Source organism: Lepus europaeus, chromosome Y (assembly GCF_033115175.1).
Source record: "Lepus europaeus isolate LE1 chromosome Y, mLepTim1.pri, whole genome shotgun sequence".
NCBI classification, from domain to species: Eukaryota; Metazoa; Chordata; class Mammalia; order Lagomorpha; family Leporidae; genus Lepus; species Lepus europaeus.
Window position 1 is genome coordinate 33,347,923 of NC_084851.1, and position 21,697 is coordinate 33,369,619.

The 21,697-nt window shown below is 51.2% G+C and overlaps 1 pseudogene; it reads left to right on the forward strand.

Annotated features, from left to right (window-relative positions):
• The first annotated feature begins 17,919 nt into the window (after positions 1 to 17,919).
• Positions 17,920 to 21,697, forward strand: part of LOC133754203 (DNA-directed DNA/RNA polymerase mu-like) — a 49,525-nt pseudogene continuing 45,747 nt past the window's right edge.

Here is a 21,697-nt window from a genome sequence, read left to right on the forward strand (position 1 = left end):
ACAGGCAGAGGATTAACACCACATTGCTGGCCGCTATTTTTGCCTTTATTGCCTGTGCTACTGGGGTCTTATCCAAGAAGTCTTTGCATATGCCAATGTTTTCCTCTAGTAATTTGATGACTTCAGGTCTTAGATTTAGATCCCTGCTCCCTTGTGAGTTGATTTTTTTTTAATAGGGTATAAGGTAAGGGTCTTGCTTCATAGTTTTGCATCCAGAGATCGAATTTTCCCAACATCATTTGTTGAAGAATGTCCTTTCTCCATGGAGTGATTTAAGCTTGTTAAGGATTAGATGGTTGTAGGTACGTAGATTAATTTCTGCGGTCTCTAATCTGCTCCATTGGTCACCATTTCTATTCTTGTGCCAATACCAAGCTGTTTGTTAACTGTCCTGTAGTATGTCTTGAAATATGTTTTGTGATGCCTCCAGCCTTATTTTTATTGTTTAGGCTTGCTTTAGCTATTTGGAGTCTCTTGTGATTATATGTAAATTTAAGGTCATTTTTTTCCAGATCTGAGAAGAATTTTGATTTGGATCACATTGAATCTGTAAATTGCTTTGGATAGTATGGGTATTTTGATGATACTAATTCATCCAATCCATGATCTTCATTTCTTAGTGTTTTGTAATTTTCATTGTAGAGTTTTCATACCCATGATTAAATTTATCCCAAGGTGTATAGAAATTTTTGTAGCTGATGTGAATGAGGCTGATATTACAAATTCCTGTAGACTCTTAGTGAATGGAGTCTTGGTTCCCCTATGTATAGGATCGTATCGCAAACAGGGATAATTTGACTTCCTCCTTCCCCGTTGTATCTATTTGATTTCTTTTTTTAAACTTTTGTTTAATGAATATAAATTTCCAGTGTATAGCTTGTGGGTTACAATGGCTTCCCCCTCCCATAACTTCCACCCACCCACAACCCTCCCCTCTCCCGCTCCCTCTCCCCTTCCATTTGCATCAAGATTCATTTTTAATTCTCTTTATATACAGAAGATCAACTTAGTATAAAGAGTTCAACAGTTTGCACCCACATAGAAACACAAAGTGAAACATACTGTTTGAGTACAAGTTATAGCATTAAATCACAATGTACAGCACATTAAGGACAGAGATCCCACATCAGGAGCAAGTGCACAGTAGCTCCTGTTGTTGACCCAACAAATTGACACTCTAGTTTATGGCGCCAATAACCACCCTAGGCTGTCGTCATGAGTTGCCAAGGCTATGGAAGCCTTCCAAGTTTACCGACTCTGATCATATTTAGACAAGGACATAAAAGACAGAGTGAGGATAGTAACCAATGATCCTAAGAATGGCATTTACCAGGTTTGAACAATTATACAGCATTAAGTGGGGAAGAGGACCATCAGTACACACAGGTTGGGAGTAGAGCCATTGGTGGTAGAGTAGAGGTTATGATTACAAAGGAATGAGGCCCAAGTGCACTAGACAGGGCCTAGAACAAAGGACAGAGTCATTATTAGAGGAGCTAAGAAAGGTGCTGTCTAAGCTACAAGTAATTTTTCTGATTGAGAGGCAAATAGAACCTGATAGAAGGGGCTTGATAATAATCTGGTGGGCTTTAGGCCTTGTAAATTCAAAGGCCCAGGCCTATCTATCTCTTCACATGGGGTATAGCCTAAGGGATGTGTGAACCTCCTAGGGGAAGGCACTCTGTTGACTTTCATTACTTAGCTGGCCTGGGAGGAGAGCTGGCCAGGTAAAGGCAGGGGCATCTCTAACAAGAAATTTATAGTTCTGCCTGCAATGTTGCTGACCCTACTTGGCCGTCCCCTCAGATGCAGTGGTCACTTTGGAAGTTGAGCTGAGTGAAGGGCTTTTCAGCCTAGAGCCAATAAGATCTGTGGCTCTGACCTGGGCATCCTTTGACCCCAGGGCAGGTCCATTTCAAGTGATCCAACTCTTGGCAGAGCTGCCAGGGCTCTTCACAAGCTGACTTCTGTTGAAGCCCAGGCTTACCACATTGAAAGCCACTGCAGTGGACTGGCCTGTTGGGTCTCCTTGAGGGCAGATCACTGTACAGATCAGCCATTAATAGGCCTGCCACCCATTGCTTCTGATGCCTAGCTTTCTTTTCCTCCTGGTTTGTGTTACAACAGACCAGAGGATGCAAGTCAAGGGAGTGCCCAAGTCTCATTTCTAATCTTCGGTGGCCTGAACTACAAGTCTATAGTCACAGGCATGTTCTGTAGTAGTTTTTCTAAGGTAGACAATGCCCATGAGGAAAATTATATTCTCACTTTAAAACTTTCTTTCCCTTTGGTCTGAAAGGGAGGTTTTTTCTACTTACTGTATACTTCGCTGATGGCGAAGTGAATCTAGCTATGAGATTATTATTTAAGTTCTTATTTTGACTATGCTATTACAGAAAAATGTTAGCCATCTCTTTTATAAGGTCTAAAGATTAAATTGTGCGTCCTACAGATCCCTTCATAATAGAATTAGTTTCCTACCTTGAAGAGAATAGAGAAATGAAAGAACAAGTTGGGCTTAGAATAGAGAAATGAGGGAGCAAGTCCTAGATCGCTTGCTGACAATAGCAATATCACATGAATACTTAGCAAACCGTTTCAACCATTAGATAACAACTTAAGAAAACATTTACCAGAAGGTCCAATGCCTTCTATACATTTTAAGAATCATGTATTTGAAAACACCTCTTAAATATCTAACATGGTGTAGTTTGTTTAGCCAGTAAACTTAAGCACAACCATCTAAAATGTTTTTAGTTTCTTTCTACCAACATGTTTAAAACATATGATACACAGATTCAGGTCACACAAATTAAAATGTATCTTTGATTGATTTTAGCAGCTTAAATTTATGGACAATCTTATCTGTAAGCCATTTAAAATAAAACTCTTAATAAAAATTCCCTATGTGCTCATACAATATGTACACACATATAACATAGCATAATAGACCAATATAGCAATTTTAATACTAGCTTTTAAAATCTTTAACTCTTTTTGTAGATTGCCAATTGATTTGAATTGCTTTTTGTTTTCAGTAACCTCAGTTAACCATACTTTTTCTCAGTTGGTACTGTTAATACATTATTGGCTTCATCTGTTTACAGAGCCGTCCCAAAGTACTGAATACAATAGAAGTGGCTGGAAAATGTCCACAGGAACCTATAGGAGGACAGCTAAACACGGAACCAACAATGCTTTAGTTTTATGAGCAGCACATTACATATAACTATGGATGACAAAAGACTTTAATTCACCATTTTTAAAATTATAAACTCATCAACCAACAAGAGGCACTTGCTTACTTCACAGTATTTTTGAAAGCACCTGTAGGATTTTACAAGTATTTAGCCCTTTAGGCCTCTGTGGCTTTCTCATTAAGACAACTATCATGTCTAGTAACACAAGATTATTAGACTTTTTAATTCTCAAACATTTGTATTAATAGCATTTTCCATTATAGAAACCTAAAGTCTGGTACCACATCACATCTTGACAGTCCTTCTAATATAATCCAAATAGCCTGATTAGTTGGTGTCTCTATAAGATGAGAGACATAGGTCCTTTGATTTTTTTCAGTTGGGCCCAAACTGGTAAAACCAAAAACCAGATTGTTTGAAATTTTGATTTTTTGAATGCCTGTCAAGAATGCCAAGAAGGCTCAAAATCCAAAATATCTGGTTGAAATAAGATTCCTTAAAATCATGACATAACATAGACCAAATTTGATCATTGTTACAAGGTGATTATTCAAATCTTTGAAAATAAGCACATATTTAAATAACCCATAGCTCTTAATAAAAAATAAAATTCAGCAGTTTTTGAACAATTAGAATTTAACAGACATCAACAGAACATAATAGATTACTTTAACACATTGCTTTAACAGAGCATCAGAGTTTAATTCTATGTCAAAGAGAATTTGAGTTTCCTGTGATCTTTTGCTGTGAGGTTTCCTTCCTTTACCTTCTTTCATATTGGTGACCATGTTTCTGTGTTTCTGTGTGTAACACATCTTTAAGCATCTTTTGCAGGGCAGGACGAGTGGCAACAAATTCTTTCAAATTCTGTTTGCTATGAAAAGTCTTTATTTCAGCTTCATTCACAAATGAGAGCTTTGCAGGATACAGTATTCTGGGCTGGCAGTTTTTCTCTCTCAGTACCTGGGCTATGTCTCACCATTCCCTTCTAGCTTGTAGGGTTTCTGATGAGAAGTCTGCTGTGAGTCTAATTGGAGATCCTCTAAGAGTAATCTGACGTTTCTCTCTTGCACATTTTAGAATCTTTTCTTTATGTTTCACTGTGGTAAGTTTGATTATAACATGTCGTGGTGAGGATCTCTTTTGGTCATGTTTATTAGGGGTTCTATAAGCTTCCTGTAAGATGCCTCTGTCCTTCTCCAAACCTGGGAAATTTTCTGCTAGTATCTCACTGAAAATGCCTTCTAATCCTTTCTCCCTCTCCATGCCTTCAGGAACTCCTAGAACCCAAATGTTGGGTTTTTTAATAGTATCCTGTAGATTCCTGACAATATTTTTTAGATTTTTAATTTCTTCTTCTTTTCTTTGATTTGACGGTTTGCTTTCCTGTTCTCTGTCTTCTAAGTCTGATATTCTCTCTTCTGCTTCTCCCATTCTGTTTTTAAGGCTCTCTAATGTGTTTGTCATTTGATCTATTGAATTCTTCATTTCATTATGATTTCTCATCACTATCACAGTTTCTTGTTCCACTAGTTGTTTCATTTCATTTTGATTCCTCCTTAATATATCATTTTCATGAGAGAGATTTTCTATCTTGTCCATTAAGGATTTCTGTAGTTCAAGAATTTGTTTTTGAGAACTTCTTAATGTTCTTATCAATTTTTTGAGATCCACTTCTTGCATTTCTTCAATCTCATCATCTTCATAATCTTGAATTGGGGTGTCTTTTTCATTTGGGGGCGTCATCGTGTCTTCCTTGTTCTTGTTAGCTTGGTTTTTGTGTTTGTTGTTTGGCATGTTGGAGATATTTGGTTTCTTCACTGTGGTGTTTTTTCTTGTTATACTATGGCTCTATATTAAGAGGACTGTCTGCTTTCAGTGGAGCCTTAGAGGCTTGAGATGAGTGTGGACTGAGAGCTGTGTTTGGTTCCTCAGGGTTGAAGGTGTGTCAAAGATGACACTCCCAGGTTAGGTTTGGTAAATCTCCCTTTCTTTTTTTGATTTAAAAGGGAAGTAATTCCACACAGCTGAACATAATTGGAGGTAGTTAGCAGGCAAATGATATACCCACAGGAGCCAGAGATCCGGAGCTCTTTCCCAAGAACCACACAGAGAATCTGTGCTGCCCTCAGTGTGGGCTCCAATTCTCCTGCAGTCTCCCACTGGGTTGCCAAGTTAGATGCTAATCTCCTGTTATTTCACCCCTCCCCCCAGAGTCAGGTTTTTTTACTAGGCTCAGGGCTGGTGCAGACCTGAGGTCGCCCTGCTTATGACGTATGTCCAAAATGGCGCCTGCTCTGTCTTGCTCGCCTTTGAGAGGTGAGCGGAGAAAGAGAAACTTGTGTCCGTATTGGTCACTTTTTTTATTTTTTTCCTCTCTCTCTTCTAGTTAGCCTGGTGGACTTTTCCCCACAGAGTTTCAAGCCTTGTTCCCTCTAGCCTCCTCTTTCCGCTTTCCCACTGGTGTCTCGAGCTATTGAGGTTCAGCTCACCTCGCGTTCCAGCGCTGGTCTGTTGAGTCTGCCGCTGGTGTCCTGAACTTGGGCTCCCACACTCTCCACGCATGTACACTGTCAATCACTAGTTCCGGAAGCGTTTCCTCTGCTGTTTCATCCCCTACTCATCCTTGACCCTGCAGTATCTCCACTTATATTAAACTGTCTCTCCCCCGGACTAATAGTGTGCTCCCTGCCTATTCCGCCATCTTGCCGCTCTCAGGGTTGGTTTTATTAACAGCTTTTCTTTTCTTTCTTTTTTTTTTTTTTTGACAGGCAGAGTGGATAGTGCGAGAGAGAGAGACAGAGATAAAGCTCTTCCTTTTGCTGTTGGCTCACCCTTCAATGGCCGTTGCAGCCAGCGCATAGTGCTGATCTGAAGCCAGGAGCCAGGTGCTTCTCCTGGTTTCCCATGCGGGTGCAGGACCCAAGGACTTGGGCCATCCTCTCCTGCCTTCCCAGGCCATAGAAGAGAGATGGACTGGAAGAGGGGCAACCGGGATAGAATCTGGCACCCCAACCAGGACTAGAACCCGATAGGCCAGCGCTGCAAGGTGGAGGATTATCCTGTTAAGCCATGGCGCTGGCCTATTAACAGCTTTTCAGAAATGCCACTGAGACATGATTTTTGCTGTTCAGAAAGTGAAACATGTTCACTGACATTTGGACGTTAAATGAGCTTTGCATTTTTAAATTGAAGCCCTGCTCAGCTTTGATATGTGTATACCACTGTGCACAATCTGCTGAGAATTTGTTCTTTTTGTTCTTTGCTCATGATATGCTTGCTAGTTTTTAGTCTCTTAGTTCTGTTGGCCTCAACATACAAAGCAGGAAATATTCCCTCTTTGTTTATGGACAGGTGATGTAGGGTGGTATTTTTTAAATGATATTTCTAACTGACAAATTATAACGTTATTCAGGCATGGAGCATGATGTGATGTTTCAAAGTTTATCATGTAGAGTGATTAAGTCAATCTGACATGAACGTTGGTCGCTGGGTGCCGCCTATGGTGCCCGCACCCTAAACCCAAGCACTTGTCTGAGTCCCTGCTGCTCTGCTTCCCATCAAGCTCCCTGCTAATGCTCCTGAGAAACAGCAGGTGATGACCAACTACATGGGATCTGGCCATCTACACAGAGACCGGGATGGAGTCCCAGGCTCCTGGCTTTGGCTTGGACCACCCCTGGCTGTTGCAGCCATTGGAGGAGTGAGCCAGTGAAGGGAGGGTCTCTGTGTGTGTGTATGTGTGTGTGTGTCTGTTTTTCTCTCTTTTTCATTCTGCCTTTCAAATAAGTTAAAAAAAAAACTTTCCCAAAAACTGCATCCATCACCCCAGGTTCCTGTCATTTTTTGTGGTGAGAAATCTGAAATCTGCTGTTGTCAGTGACCTTGACATAGACCATGCACCGTAGTCACGCTGCTATGCCTCAGATCTCCCATCCACATGAGCCACCATGCCCTCTCCCACCTGGCCTTGATCCCCATTATCCCGCTGACTCCCCAGGAGCATGTGTTGCTGGCCTGTCCGGGTTCGCACATGGGCTGTGAGTGATGGGTGTCCTCCTCTCTGGAGGCTGCAGGGGAAGTGTTGCTTGTTGTGCAGTGGATCCCATGGCCTCTCTGTCCATCTGGCAGTCCCCAGGCACCTTGTCTTGGCTGTCGTGGATGGCACTGCAGGAGTTGTGCGAGCACAGCTGTCCCTTTGACGGGAGGATTTCAGCTCCTCTGGGCGAGCACTCAGAACCAGTAGTGGGAGACCCTGGCCATTGACACCATTTGCAAAGTGAAGCAGTGGATATAGGATTTCTCTCTCTCCCCCTCCTCCCTCTCCCTCTTCCTCTCCCTCTCCCTTTCTCACTCTCTCTTTATAATGCTGACTTTAAAATAAATAAATAAATCTCTTAAAATATGCAGAAGGTAAAGAAGCCCTTGCCATCACTGCCTCTGGTGTAAGTGTCTGGAGTGCTCCCTTCTCAGGGTTGGTTCTATTTAAGTTAATTTGATATCTTATTCCTTACTGAGGGCCTCATATGTACCAGATGCTGGGGGTAGAGATGAAATGCGGTGATGCTCTTGGAGATGCAGAGGGTGAGGCAGGTAAAGGGAGCTGTGTGGGAAGCAGTGCATGGATGATAAAGGCAAGGAGATGGGTGCCCAGCATGCTGGTTAAGATGCCACTGGGTACACCTACATCCCATACCAGTGTCTGGGCTCAAGTCCTGACTACCCTTCTGATCCCAGCTTTCTGCTACTGTGCACCCTGTAGGCAGTAGGTGATGGCTCAAGTCACTGGGTCCCTGCCATTTTTGTGAGAGACCCAGACTTAGTCCCCAGCTCTTGGCATCATCCTGGTTCATCCCTGGCTATTGCAAGCATCTAGGGAGGGAGGCAGGAGATGGTAGGTCTGCCTGTCTGTTTCTCTGCCCTACAAATATGCACATATATACCTACCTACAGTTTTTAAAAACAAACAAGTAAAGGCAAGGTGTGGGTTAGGTCTCTGGCAGCCAGCAGCCAGGGGAGGCTTCACAGGGGTGGTGACATCTGAGCCTTGCATTAGTAAGTGGCACTATCCTAACAGCAAGTTGAGTAAGGGCAGGTGGAAGAGGGGTGGGGTTAGGTTCATGAGGATTTTCAATGCCAGGCCAAGGCATCTGGCCTCCATCCTCTGCACATCATTGGGAAACTGCCATGGATCCATTGCTCTCTTTCCAGTGTCTGGCTGTCTGGGCCCTGGTGCCAGGGATGTGGTGATATCCTGGCATCTCCCACAGACCTTCAGGTCTTCCGGGTTCCCTTCCCCATGCTGCTCTGTGCCCTGAGAAGCTGACTGTGCAGATGGCTGCACCAGCAGGTGTCTGTGCTTCTGCTGCTGCTGGTTAGAGAGAGGTGGCAGAGACATGAGAGTGAAGGCAGAGAGTAGGGTATTGATTACCCAGCAGTGCCTGAATCTCCACTCCCCAGGCCACAGCAGTCTGCTGTCTCTGGGTACACGAGGTCACCCTCTGCTGACCCTGTGAGCCAGGGCTGCCGCTGGCTCCCATGTGCTCCATGCTGCCTTGCCACACTGCTTGCCTGCTTTCAGCTCTGCCCACCCCTTCATGAGTGGTCTCGTGTTGCAGCCTCAAGTGTGGAGCACCTCCTGAGACCATACCTCGTCCAAGGGGCTAATGAGACCCCATCTCTCAGGGGCACCTCTTGGTTCATGGCAAGCAGCACTCTGTTCTGGAAACACCACCTTTGGTGGAAGTGAAATGCAAGATTTCGGTGGAGTGGCCAGGTAATGAGGAAGGGCTGTTGCTGTTGTCTGGGCAGCAGGTGCACATCACTGCCCATGTGGCCACGCACAACAAATGCAGAACAATGGCCTGGTTGGAAGTTGGGTCCTGGTAGGGGAGGGTGCTCCCTTCCTACACTCGGCCCCAGGAGAAAGGGCTGATGGTGAGGAGAGGGAATGGCGGCTTTGGCACTGAACACATCATGTGTGTGTCACCTGTGGGGTTGCCAGGGGCTGTGTCCAGGAGGCTCCTGGATGTGTGGGCCTGAGTTTGCAGGAAAATTCAGTGCAAGAAATGTATCCAGGTATCACTGGGCTCTAGGTGGGTGTGGGGCTAAGGAAGTGGCTGAGAGAAGTGAGCAGAGGCACATGGTTGGCTGAGCATGGCAGAGCGCCTGGGAGAGGGCCCTGTAAGTGCCATCTGCCTGGAGCAGCAGTAACAGCCCAAGGGCCATGGCTCCCACTCAGTACTGTAGCCTCATTCCAGCCCACCCAGGGCTGTGGCTTGGGCTTCCCACCACCCCTGTGCCTGGGCAGTGTCCCTAAGACTGTCTTTGATGGTCCAGGAGTGCCTGATCCCAGGTTCTTTCTTCTGCTGGTGCAGGAGCAAGTTCACTGCAGTCTGACCTAAGTAGGTTTTGATAATGTGGCTGAGACCACCATGCTCAGTGATGGCCCTGGGGTTGGGACTGAGTCTGAGCCCAGAGCCCCAGTCATCATGCTGCAGGAGCAGGGAGCAGGGCTGTGGCCAGCAGGGAACTGGAAAAAGGGATAAGGCACCCAGGGAGAGGAACACAAGCAGGTGCCAGGTGCCGAGCCTGCAGCTATGCGGGTCCCTTAGGAGTTTACTCACTTGTCCTGAATCACAGCCCTAAGCACTGGGGCTGGTTCTGAACCCGGGCCAACCTACACTGTCCTCCTGTTTATGTCACACAGCTCTGTAGCCAGCCCCCAGGGCACTGATGGGGGACAGGGACCCTGTGCCCCCACCCTCAGCGTGATGGCCGATGTCACAGGTTGAGATGTTCATGTGTGGAAAAGTGCTGAGGGAGGCAAGGTGCACAGCTCCTTATTGGAGGGAGTGGGTTTTGCTTTCAGAAGCACCTGGTGAACCTGGACTGCATGGAGAGTTTCACGGTGAAGCCTCTGGCTCTGTGGTCCTTGCTTTTGGAAATCAGCCCGAGGTGATATAGTTTTCTTGGTTCTTGGTACCCAGCTGGGTTTTGCACTAGTACCTGACTGACTGGTGCTGCCCCCTGCATCCCTTGGCCCTGGCCTTCAGGCTCCCTGTGTGTCCCAGCTGCAACCTGCAGGCTCCTGCCCTTACCCTGGCTGGCTCTGCTGCCTCTAACCACAGCCCAGCTTGCTCATAGGCTCCTGGCTGTGCTGCCAGGTAGTGGGGAGAGACACGGGTCATTCTGGGCATCTGAAGGTCAAGTGCAAGGGTAAGGAGCCTCCTTGGGGAACCAAGCAAAAGCCAGAGGCTCAAAATGCAGCCTTTACTAATCATCAAGTGAAAAGACTCCCCACGTGGAAGTCTCAGCCGTGACTGCAGCATTTGTCCTGCACCATGCTTTCAGCCTGTGTCACAGTCTGTGCACACCCTCGGTCCTATCCGCTGGTCTGTCTGGGAGAAGGCATCAGTATACACCACCGTCAGTCGAAACACACCCAAAACCAAAGCACATGTAAGTGGTCTGGAGGAGGCAGCACACAGCCTGGCTGAATGAGTGATTGGATCAGGGAAAACAGGAGGTGAGCTGTTCACACCTGGAGGAGGCTGGAGCCCATAGGAGGCTCCGGGAGCTGAGCTCTTGCTGTTCTTGGCTCCAATCTGGGCCAGGCTCAAGTCTGCACTCCTGGCCATGGGTACAGTCTCTGGAGTCCTCCCTGCTGTAGAGATGGCTGGCATGGCTGCAGGAGAGCAGAGACTAAAGGGGAGTGTGCTCCAGCCCCCATGATTTCCTTTGCTCCCACAAGTGTGTATGTTGTTTAGGGGATGAAGGCATGGGAACCCGGCTGGCAGGTGGGGCTGTCCTTGGTCAAAGACTGCACCCCCAAACCAGGAGGTCTGGAACTCCCTCCAGGTGTCCCACGTGGGTGGAATTGGGCCATCTGTTGCTGCTCTTCCAGGAGCACTAGCAGGGAGCTGGATCAGAAGTGGAGCAGCCGGGACTCAACACCAGCATCACAGGTGGAAGCTTTACCCACTGCACCACAGTACCGGCCCCTGTACCAGCAGGACAGCTTCTCCTTTTCAGTCCTCCTTACCACCCTCAAGAGTAGGCACAGGTGCAGCCTCCCTAATCCAAAACTCTGAAATCCCAAATGCTCCAAATCTGAAACGTTTTTTGAGTACCAACAAGAGGTTCCAAAATCTCCAGGTTTCATAGCATTTCTGACATGGGCTTCTTGGTCTAGGGAGGCTCAGCCAGAAAAGTCCACACACATCTCCCCACACCCAAACAGCTCTGCAGTCAGAAGCGCATCTAGTCCAAGCCTTTCACATAGGGATAGTCAGCCTGTGACACCAGCACTGTCCCCATTTCACAGGCAAGAAGTCTGTGCCTGCCCACGTGAAATCTGCTGGTCGAGGTCAGACAGCTTATGAAGCATGAACCAGGATTTTGAACATGGTCATGCCTGGTGCAAAGCTCAGTGTCTTTTCAGCTCTGGTGCTACAGGCTCTCGCCACTGCCCCCCGAGCCCACAGTCCCCGAGCCGAGCGTCCTCCCCAGCCCTCTGTAGCCAGGTGAGGGCTTTTCCACTGCCCTGCTGGGGTCAGCTACACTTTCTGTCCCCAGAGCACACCCCCTCCCCCGCACTCCACTGTGCGGCATCTCTATGCTGCTCTGGTCCATCGGCCACTGGCCCTGCCCAGCACCCTCCCCACTCCTCCATACTCCCCTCTCTGGCCATGAGAGTGGGATCCCAAGCAGCAGCTGGAAGGTGCTGCTGTTCAGGGAAGTCTGCAGCCACCTTTGCTTCCCCTGCATGGAGAGGACACTTAGTGACATTTGCCCACACTTGGTGGAGTGTCCATCCTAGCTGGGTCTTCCAGGAACTGTACAAAGGGAGAAAGGCCTTTCCTCCCTGGCAAGGCCAGCCTCGAAGGAGACCCCATTCCCTGTAAGAAGTGCCCTGGCCCCCAGCCACTGAGCTCGCACAGGTACCTGCTCTCACATCCTGACGGGCAGCAGTGACCTACTGTGAGCTCTTGGCCTTCTTTGCTTTGTCAGAGCAAGGCAGTCTGCACACAAACTTAGAAAGGACTGGAGAAGGGGTGAAAAGAGAGGACAGATGGGCTCCACCCAGAGGCAGCACAGGGCCCTCCTGTGCCTTCATCTCCATCTCTGTAGAATACTCTCACCTTGCAACCCCTCCTGTCTCACGGTGTTGGCCATAAAGCCCCAGGTTCACACCAATCTCTGGACCCCTGCAGGAAACATACAGGCAGCCTAGGCACCACCATCCAATCTCTCCCTGCAAGCTGAGCCCCACAAGAAGACCCAGTGGGCAGGTGCCTCTGACCCCCACCCAATCCCTCTGTCTTCTGATAGATTCTTCTGACAGGACTCCAGGCCCCATCTCAGCCACCAGGCACAGCCCTGCACCTTCCAGAGTTCAGCCCCTTCCCCACCCCAGGATTGCACAGGCAAATGAGACCAGGGCACCCACTCTTGTGGGTGCAGCCTCACCTGAACCTTCTACTTGTTGTTGTTATTTGGGACGTGGCCTGGGCATCTGTGGGTGACTGATCCCTGCCTCCCAGACACGCCTGGCTGAGCCCTTGCTGGACGTGGGGAGCCTGGGACGAAGCTCGCTGTCCCAAGGTTTCCTGGAGCTGAAAGGCCCCTTGGCAGTCTTCCCTAAAACCAGCAGCCCCAGGGCCCTCCCCAGTGCCCCCTGGGATTGCTCAGCCCTGGGCTGCAACCCCACCTCCCCAGGGCCATTGCTGACCTGGAGGTAATAGATTACTGTCCCTGTGGGAGGGCCTTTGTGTGCCCCCCAACCCGGAGCCAAGAGCTGCTCCTCTGCAGAGGAGAATGGGCTGTGCAGCAGGGAGCTGTGAGACCCCTAGACCAGCTGATCTTGAGCTGGGCTTGACGGCAGTTGTCCACCATCTTCCCTGAACCCCCTTCACCAAGCTGCATGGGATGGGGGCAGTGCAGCATGTGTGTGGGGTCTGGACCCAGGCACAGCCCCTGCCCGGCATTTCCCGACCTATGATTTGCAGGCTGGGGCTGAGCATGCTTCTCTCCAGGGCCTAGCCCTCTCACTAATTGGGAGTCAGTGGTTGGGAGCCCGCCACAAAATCCAGGCCTCTATGAGTCTGCCCACCTGTCACAGATGCAGCAATGCCAGTGTTTCTGCTTCAGGCAGAGTTGGGAACTGGTTTTGGGGTCCTGCCGGGGAACTTGTGGGGCTGGGGTTTCTCCCTCCCTATCCCACTCCCCTGGGAGGAGTGCATGATGCTGATTTCCACCCAGAATCCTCTCTTCCAGTGACTCTGAAACACATAGTGCAATGCTGTTAACTACACCCGCGAGAAAGTGAGGAACAAGTGGACTGACGGATATGAGGGCTCCCTTGACTGATGGACACAAGGGTTCCCCTGGCTGATGGCTGCACAGTGCATGCTTTGGTAGTGCACATCCAAAAGGCCATGGAGAACTGGAGTGGAAAGTGAGGTTGAGGGTGGGCACTGGGCCATGTGCCTGCATCCCAGGTCAAGCATCCAGGGTTTGATTCCTAGCTTCAGCTCCTGACTCCAACTTCCTGCCTCCCTGGCAGGCCATGGGAATAACTCATAAAACCACATTCCTACCACCCACGTGGGAGACCTGGGTTGAGTTCCTGGCTCCCAGTTTCAGCCTGGTCCAGTCCCAGCCCTTTTGAGCATCTGGGGGATGGACTAGTAGCTAGGAGCTCGCTATCTCTTTCTGTCTCACATAATAAAAATGATGTTTGTTTAAGTGCAGATTCATTTATTTTATTTGAAAGTCAGAGTTACACAGAGGAGAGGCAGAGAGAGAGAGAATTCTTCCATCCATGCATAATTTTCTCATAGCATGACTTTTGCATGAAGTTTTGAAAGACACCTCACATGCCTAGATGTAATTTTTTTGCACCATAATAAACCTGTTAGTTCCATGTCCTCTAACATTTTGAAGTACCCTCATGTAGCAAAATGTTATGCTGTATCAGGTGAGGAAAACCTCAAATGGAAAAAACCTGCTACCTTCCCACCTGAGCACCCAAGAGGCCATGGAGAGGGCCAGGAGGGATGGCACCCGGATTGCATGGAGACACACAGAAGCCCCAGCCACGACCCGAGCCTGAACGCCATCCTCAGTCTGCAGGGTGGGGCCTGGGAGGTTTACTCTGCCAGGTTTGAGAGCCTCACAAATGTGGTCACTGAAGGTGGCCATGAGATCCATGGGTCCTGGATGGGCTGTGATCTCTGTGTGAAGATTGAGGCTGGGATGGAGGTGGATTCCTGGCCACCGTCCCACCTTAGGGTGTCGAGATGTTCCCTGAGGCAGAGAGGAAATGGGGTGGGACTCCTGGGCCCCTGGAGGAGGGGAAAGGGCCAAGGATGAGCCACACATGACTGTCCCCAGCCTCAGGGAGGCCAAGGCTGACGCCCACTTCTGTCCCCACACTCAGAGCCAGGAACCCTTCCCAAGGGCATCCTCAGTGCACACGGCCTCGCTGTGATGTGTGTGTGGCGTCCCTGCTCAGTTGCGTGCCAGGACTTAGGTCCATGCATGTCTGAAGGGCTGCTCCAGGCTCATGGTCAGGAGGCCAGAAGTCCCCCAGGCATCTGTGCCAGGCTGCAGGCAGCTTCAGCAGAGGTAGGATGCGGGTTTGGGTGAGCAGAGCGGTGACAGATGGAAGGGCGAGAACGTGCGGTCAATGAGAGAGGGCACTGGGCTTCGGTCGTCATTACTCCCTAGTTTCAGGGCTGTGATGTGCTGTGGAGACTGGGACATGGGCTCTGACCTGACAGAGCCACCTGGGCTCAGAGTGGGCAGTGAGGCATCACATCCAGGCATCTCTGCCATGGGCTTCGTGGACATTCTGCCTGCTCTTGGAGCCTGGACTTCCTCCTCTGTGTAGGGGCTGGAGGGCGTCCTCTCCCCATCTCCATGGACACGGATGGGAGAGACTGCAGGTGGGACCCAGAGCAGGCAGCCCTTGTGCTGAGCCTGAGGGGGAGGCACAGATTCTGCCTGGGGCCAGCCCCCTTCCTGCAACTCTGCTCCCTGTACGACTTTCTCAGGGTGTGAGTGTGAGTCTGCAGGTGGCGAGAAGGGTGGGAAGGTGGTCAGGCACTTGATTCTGGGGAAAGAGGTTTCTTGCAGAGCGTTGTCTGCCCTCAGATGTGTGAAAGTAGAGCAGATAGAAACAGAAGGAGCATCTTGGGTGTTTCCCCTGGTATTCACTGAAAAGGGAACGCACAGCCCTGGTGCTCAGCAGGTCTCACTGCCCCATTATCCGCCACCCCTGATGCCTGCACCCAGTTCACGAAGCTTCTGGCACCAACATCCCAGAGCCCCCCCCCCCATTCATGGTCCAGCCCCACTCCCCTGGCGAGCATTAGCGGAACCTTGGTTCTACCCGGCTGCTTTTTAGCTTGCTGTGAACGAGCATGGCAGTGTCTGGTGTCTGAGTCCTGGCCTCTGTCCATTGTTGTGGTGTTCATTGTCTTAATCGGCCCTAGCCAGACAAGTCGTGAGGTTGAGCCTCCTCACATTCGGAGTTCTCTTTGTGAAGAAGCTGTTCAAAGAGTATTGTCCAGGGGCTGGTGCTGTGGCACAGCAGGTTAACGCCTTGGCCTACAGTGCCGGCATCCCATATGAGCACCAGTTCTAGTCCCAGCTGCTCCTCTTTTGATCCAGCTCTCTGCTATGGCCTCGGAAAGCAGTGGAAGGGGGCCCAAGACATTGGGCCCCTGTGCCCACATGGGAGACCCTGAGGAAGCACCTGGCTCCTGGCTTCGGATTGGCATAGCTCCAGCCATTGCAGCCATCTGGCAAGTGAACCATTGGATGGAAGACCTCTCTCCCTCTCTCTGCCTCTCTTCTCTCTGTGTAACTCTGACTTTCAAATAAATAAGTAAATCATTAAAAAAAAAAGTCTTGCCAAGGTATCTATTGGACTTCCTGTATTCTTATTGATTTGTGGGAGCTCTTTGTAGATGATGGACACTCTATCAATCCAGGGCCTGTTTGAAGGCTCCCTCCCTCTGGCTTGGACATCTCACCCTGAGTCCTTTGGAAGCTGTGCCCCTCTGGGAGTCCACTGAAGGTGGGCTGCGGAGACACCTGCTCTGCCTGGCTGTCAGCAGCACCTTGATGCCTCTTCTTCCTCCTCAGCGCACAGAGAAGCTGGAGGGCTTTGTCTCTGCCACCCACACCCCAATCCACTTCCCCTGTTGCCTCTTTTTTACTTGCTGGTGACCCCATAGGCCTTGCTCCCTGCTGGCAAGAAAACAAATCACTTGTCTTTCTTTTCAAAGATTTATTTATTTGGCCAGCGCCTTGGCTCAATAGGCTAATCCTCCACCTAGCGGTGCTGTCACACCGGGTTCTAGTCCCTGTCAGGGCACCGATCCTGTCCCAGTTGCCCCTCTTCCAGGCCAGCTCTCTGCTGTGGCCAGGGAGTGCAGTGGAGGATGGCCCAAGTGCTTGGGTCCTGCACCCCATGGGAGACCAGGAGAAGCACCTGGCTCCTGCCATTGGTTCAGCACAGTGCGCCGGCTGCGGCGGCCATTGGAGGGTGAACCAATGGCAAAGGAAGACCTTTCTCTCTGTCTCTCTCTCTCACTGTCCACTCTGCCTGTCAAAAAATAAATAAATAAATAAAATTAAAAAAAATATTTATTTATTTAAGAGGCAGAGTTAGAGATAGAGAGAGGGAGAGACAGAGGTCTTCCATCTGCTGGTTCACTCCCCAAATGGCTGCAATGGCTGGAGCTCAGCCGATCCCAAGCCAGGAGCCAAGAGCTTCCTCCAGGTCTCCCATGCAGGTGCTGGGGCCCAAGTGCTTGGACCATCTTCTACTGCTTGCCCAGGCCACAGCAGAGAACTGGCTTGGAAAAATCACTTTTCAAGCATCTACTGACCAGATGGCACCATGCCTTTGGCCGCCATGTAGAGGGGATTCCTGTGAGGGTGGGATGGTGGCTGGGCCTCAGAAGGTGGTTCAGGCTGGCTCACTGCCTTCTGCTGCCTGGTTAAAGCTTCAGCCCTCAACCACAGAAGCTCTTTGCTCAAGGAGGAAGTGGTTTCGGTATTTGCCGTACAGCCTTTGCCAGCGAAATCCCTGCTGTGTTCCTCCCGAGCCCTAAGCAGGTCTGCAGTGCTTGGTTTATTCTTGTCACTGCCGCTCTCTGGCCTGGGCCTGGAGTGGACATCCGGTCCACTTCTAGCCTTTCAGCACCCCCTTTCAATCCTCCAACTTGACACCAGCCATGCTGGACACTTGGTGAGGCTCCAACCTCATGCCTGTGGGAGGCACAGAGGCACGTGGACACAGCTTTAATGGTGGAGGTGCATCCATGAGGGCAGGGTGGTTCAGGGGGTAGAAGTAAGCAGATGGACGGGGCTTCTGGGAGCAGGACATGCCTTCCTCTCTGCTGCCCATCATGCCCAGAACAGGCCCTAAGCGGTCCTGCGCAAGTGACTGCCCAGACATTTCCACTGAGCTGTGCCCTGCAGGTCGGTGACCCGTGGCCTTGTGTGAGTGGGCGGGGACAGAAAATAGCACTCACTGATTTCCATGTCTCGTCCCCTGAGCATTTGCTTCCACACATCCGTGTTCTGAGAGGCAGCTTTTAAAGGTTAGGTGAATCCTCCGGGAAAGGTGTCCTGTTGTCCGTCTGAGCTTCCAATGGGCCATGGCAGCCTGAGCAGGGGGACCCCATCTTGGAAGGTCACCATGAGGGTGAAACTCAAAGACTCCTTGAACGCGTTTGTGTGTTTCAATGAGATGCGTGCTCTGGAGGGGATGGGCAGAGATCACCAGCGGCCTGCACATTCAGGCCAGTTGCATCCGAGGCTGAGTCCCTTGGCAGAGGTTGCATCATGGCCCCAGGTGGTCCCAGGTGGGAACGACCTGCAGGTTCACATCCCTCAGCCACTGGGTTTTGGCTGTTCCTGGGTCCACGGCCCCTTCACTCTGGGCCCAGCTCAGTGGAGCAGCTCCTATCTGAGGCGCTGCTGCCTCGTGATGAAATGAAAACAGATGACTCAGTGGCCACACGGTGGCTCTCGAAGCTTTTACCCAGAGGGCCATAGGCTCTTTCCTCTCACATGTCATTGGCCAGAGCTAGTCACTTGGGCATTTCCTCTCACATCTGATTTTTTTTTTATTTTATATTTTTTATTTTATTTTATTTTTTTAATTTTTGACAGGCAGAGTGGACAGTGAGAGAGAGACAGAGAGAAAGGTCTTCCTTTTGCCGTTGGTTCACCCTCCAATGGCCGCCGCGGTAGCGCGCTGCAGCCGGCGCACCGTGCTGTTCTGATGGCAGGAGCCAGGTGCTTCTCCTGGTCTCCCCTGGGGTGCAGAGCCCAAACACTTGGGCCATCCTCCACTGCACTCCCTGGCCACAGCAGAGAGCTGGCCTGGAAGAGGGGCAACCGGGACAGGATCGGTGCCCCGACCGGGACTAGAACCCGGTGAGCCTGTGCCGCAAGGTGGAGGATTAGCCTGTTGAGCCACGGCACCGGCCTCTCACATCTCATTGGCAAGTCACGTGGGCAAGCCAGAGGCCAGCATGGGAAGTGAATGTCTTGGTCGGCGCTGTCCTCTTCTGTTGCCATCCTGCCTGGGAAGGGCCACTCCCACTGCCTGGGAGCCCTTCCCCCTGTAGATTCTGGAGGTGCATGGCCTGGTGGGTGCCCCACAGGCATCCATTTTCCCCAAGGTTCAGAGGCCTGCAGATGATGGGGTGCCCTGGTGAGGAGGGTTTGGGAAGCACTCGAGTAAACAGGTGTTTTCTCCAGGGGCCCCTCTGAACCTGCAGCATCAGCACTGGCCTTGAGGGAGGACATGGTCAGCAGGGTCACTGCCGGGGCCTTCCTGGTCAGTGTCTCAGGTTGCAGTCCCATGCCAGACACCCCTGGGGACCTGGAGGAGCTGTGTGTTGCTGAGCTGCACCCTGGGGTGGGGGTGGGCACAATGTGTGTGTCCACAGAACTCACCGGGGATTCAGCAGACACCTGTGCAGGGCTGCAGCTCTGCAGGCACCTCACCCAGCGGGCCACGTGTCACCCATCATGCGTGAGAGTCAGCATCCCCTATGGGATACTCTCTGCCTCTCCATCACTTCCCTGGGGTCTGCCCCGTCCCAGGAATGGGGAGACATTCATTGGCTGTGCCTCCCTGGGATGAATGACCTTTTCTCTGACCCCTGCTGCACCATGGGATGTGGCTGGCAGGGTGGAGCTCCAGTTGCCCACAGAGGCCACTGGCTGGACATCACACCTGTCATCGGCCACCCCATCCCTGGTCCCCTCCCACCCCGGCAGGTTTCTCTGGGATCCTGCACCCTCACATCCTGGTTGCAGGCTCTGCTGCAGGCAGCTGGCAGGGTGAGCCATGTACCTTAAAGACTTGACCCCAAATAGCCAGCATCCTCTGAGGAATGGCAGTTTTGTTACCTCTGACAGCACAGGAGATGGGTCAGATGTGGCCCAGAGGAGGTTTTACCTGGACCCTAGGTGGTTTTAAAGTAGTTTAAAGTAGTTTATCTGGAATCTGTTTCACACATTCCACCGAGGACCCCTGGTGTGCACATTTGGCAAGAGGACCCCCCCTCAGCAGGGGGGGCTCAGGATGTGCTTGACAAGGGGCAGCTCATGAGCAGTGCTGGATAAACTGAGGCTCCTCAGGAGGTGAGAGGCAGCTGGGCTCAGCCCTGGCCTGCAGTCTGATGAGGCCAACGCTGCCCGTTTGCTCTTTGTGCCATCAGGAGCCCACCCTGCACTGGGACAGTGCTGGGCCAAGGAGGGCCTGGCAGGGCCAGGGTCTGGGGAGCCCCAGGCCACCGTGCAGGGGTGGGTGAGGCTGCTTTCAGACCTCCAGGGCTCACCTGCTAGGCTCTGTGCACACCACTCCCTAGGTGGGGGAGACCTCTTGCCAGGTGGTGCCCACCTGGTCCTCCAGGGCAGAGGACCAAGGGATGGCCAGGATGTGGCCCCCAGATTGTGGGGTTTCCTGGCAGACACAGGGGTGGATATGGGGGCCATGAGTCATTGCCAGCAGACAGAGGCTTTGTCTGCCTGGCTGATCTGCAGGCCATGCAGCCAGGGAGAGGGCTCTCATCGAGAAGCTGGGCTTTCTCACAGGAACAAAGTACAACTTGTTTGGCCACAGGCTCGGTGCTGCCAGGTGGCGGCTCCATGGTATCAGGCAAATTCTGCCTTCCCCACAGCTGGGCCAACAGCAGGAAGCCACAGGGAGGCTCGGAACAAAGGCAGGAAAATGGGCCACATTTATTCATTCACTGACTGGACAGGCCTGGCTGGCCCAGGGGCCCTATCTCCATGGTGACAGGCAGCCCTCAGGGCTCCAGGTGGGTGCCTGACCACTGCCCCTCTGTGGCTGTACCCCTGACACACAGACACAGCATCGTGGGGGCAGCTGGGGGCAGTCTGGCTCACTCTGGGAATGTCTGAGACACAGCTAGTGCCAGGGCAATGAGAGGAAGGCAGAGGCCCAAGCTCAGTGCCAGCAAAGCACCTACTGTGCACTGGGCGGGCGAACACACACACAAAGTCTCTTTCATGACTCTGCACCCATTCTGGTTGAGTTTCTCTAACACAGAGGCCCATGGAAGCCCAGTGACAGGGTCAGACGGGCAGGCTTCCCAGAGGAAGGGTCCTGATGCACGTGTGGAAGTTTACCAGGCAGAAGGTGCTGCTTGTGCAAAGGCCCTGGGGCCTGAAGGAATGTGGTGTGATTGGTGGGTCACTGCAGCACAGCTGCACTGAGGCAGGGATGGGGGTGGGTTGGCCCCCTGCTCCCCAACCCTGCTCTGGATGTGCATCATGAGTCTGGGAGGATGTGGGCAAGGGGACGTTTCATGCTCCAATGTTTGCAGAACACACTCATGCATTTTACACTGCCTTAATCCCACAGCTTCCAGGGCCTGCATAGGGGGAAACTGAGGCCCGGCAGGGCCTGGGTCAGCCACCCATATCCCAGCCATGTTCCCTCACACACCCCACCCCACAGTGTCTGCAGCCCAGAGACATTGGTGCCCTTCAGATGGGCTCTGAGATGGTGGACAGGGACTGGTGCCCTGAGGGACAAGTGTGCCCATGTGCAGTGCTCTGAAGTTCTGGAACAATTACGGGGATGAAGGCACCATGTTTCCTCCTTCCCAGCCCCTGCAGAGCTGTGTGAGTGCTGGGAGGGGATGGGAGAGGGCACAAGAGAGGCCCACAGTGGCCAATGCTCAGACAATGAGAGCAGGTGACCTGGGGACCCCAGAGCTGGTGGGAGATGGGTGCCACCAGGTGGAGAAGCCAAGACTCAGAGCCACACAGCAGGGGGCACCCTGGAAGCCATGAGTGTGAGCCCTGGGGCCCCCATCTCTGGCCCCAGACTCAGTACTGGATTGGCCAGACTTTCACCAAGAGGAAGGGGCTACCCCTCCTCCACAGCCTGGCCCTGTGGTCATCGCTTTTCTGAGAGTGGTTTTGGCTTC